The sequence below is a fragment of the Pteropus alecto genome, unplaced genomic scaffold (assembly GCF_000325575.1).
Source record: "Pteropus alecto unplaced genomic scaffold, ASM32557v1 scaffold146, whole genome shotgun sequence".
In the NCBI taxonomy this organism is placed as follows: domain Eukaryota; kingdom Metazoa; phylum Chordata; class Mammalia; order Chiroptera; family Pteropodidae; genus Pteropus; species Pteropus alecto.
In genome coordinates this window covers 20,816,577-20,818,315 of record NW_006442107.1, presented here as the reverse complement: position 1 = coordinate 20,818,315, position 1,739 = coordinate 20,816,577, and positions in this window count along the sequence as shown.

Genomic DNA, 1,739 nt, shown 5'->3' with positions numbered 1-1,739 from the left:
CACTCTTTAGGCAAATAAAATAAAATGGATGTGATGGTATATGTCTTGAAGTCTAGATAGTAAAGAGGTCTCTCTCTCTCTCTCTCTCTTTCTTTCTCTTTTTCTTTTTTCAAAGCTCAACTATTCAATTTTCATGCAGCATTTCCAGATGACTGTAAATGAAGGATTACTGTATTAGTTTAATCTACTGTTTTCTAGACTTACTGAAATATCAAGATCTTTTCTTTTAAAAAACATGTGAATGAATGGTGTGTGTGTGTGTGTGTGTGTCTACAGATCCAACTCAGACAGCAGTTCTTCTGTGAAACTTTCTGTAATTCTGGGGGGATAAAACAATTAAACCTACTAAATTAGTCAGAGTTCTCAAGGGGTGGGGAGAGAGAGCAAGAAAGAGAAAGAGGGAGAGAGAGAGAGAGAGATTTATTTTAAGCAATTGGCTCACACCATTGTGGAGGCTGATGAGTCCAAAATCTGATATCTGACGTGGTATAGGCTGGCAGGTTGGAGATTTAGAGAAGAGTTGTAGTTTGAGTCTAAAGGCCATCTGCTGGCAGGATTCCTTCTTTCTTGGGGGAGATTAGTCTTTGTTTTATTAAGGCATTCGACTGATTGGATGCAGCCCACCCACGTTATTAAGAGTAATCTGCTTTACTGAAAGTCAATTGATTTAAATGTTAATTCACTCTAAAACATGTCTTCATACCAACGTCTAGAATAATGATTGGCTAAATATTTGGGCACTGTGTCCCACCCAAGTTGACACATAAAGGTAACTATCACACGTACCTTATAGTTGTCTATTACCTGGTTACCCATGTGTTTTTATGTATGCTTCATCTTCTAAACTATGAGTACCTCCAGGATAGACTCTGTCTTCAGTGTCTGGTATGGTTCCTAGAATTTAGTAGACACTGGATACATGTTTATTTAATAAAGTAATAGTAAAAGGGGAAGCAGAGAAGGAAACTGAAATTCATTTGTCATCTGATCCTGAGAAGACATAGATTTTCCAAGTTCGTAAAACAATTTACTTGTAATATTTGTGATTACAAAGCAAATGCTATTTAAAACCAGATAGGTATAATACAATTAACCTTTACTGAGGGTGCCTACTACACGCCAGGTTCTATACTAGGTGCCATCCATGTTCTCATGGATCATAAGAAGGCATCTCTGGAGAGCTACAAACTTACCTCTTTTTCTTGGAGGAAGGATGGAACATGATTCTTTGTGGCCCTGTTTAGTTCTGAAACTCTCTAACATAATTTCAGGGATTGGTTTCAGGCTTTTTTGGGAGGGGAGTGAGGAAGCAGTGCTCTTTCATGTTTCCATCTCAAGCACAGGTAACTTTTAGCTACATGCATGGCGGGTTGAATCTCCTCAGAGAAATCACATGCAGTTCTTTAATTTTTGTGTCTGTGATTCTTTTTCCTTGCAGTAGTTCCTGATGGGTTTATTAGGATATTTAACTTTTGTTATGGGCTGAATTGCATCCCCTCCAAATTCATATGTTTAGGTCCTAAGCACCAGTACTTCCAAATGTGACTGTATTTGAAGATAGGAGTATTTAAAGAAGTAATTAAATTAAAATGACATCATTAGAGTTGGCCTTAATCCAATATGACTGGTTCCTGAGAGAGGCGATTAGGACACAGATACACAGAAGGGAGACTGTATGAAGACACAGGGTGAATACAGCCATCTACAAGCGAAGGGGAGACATCTCAGAAGAAATCAAC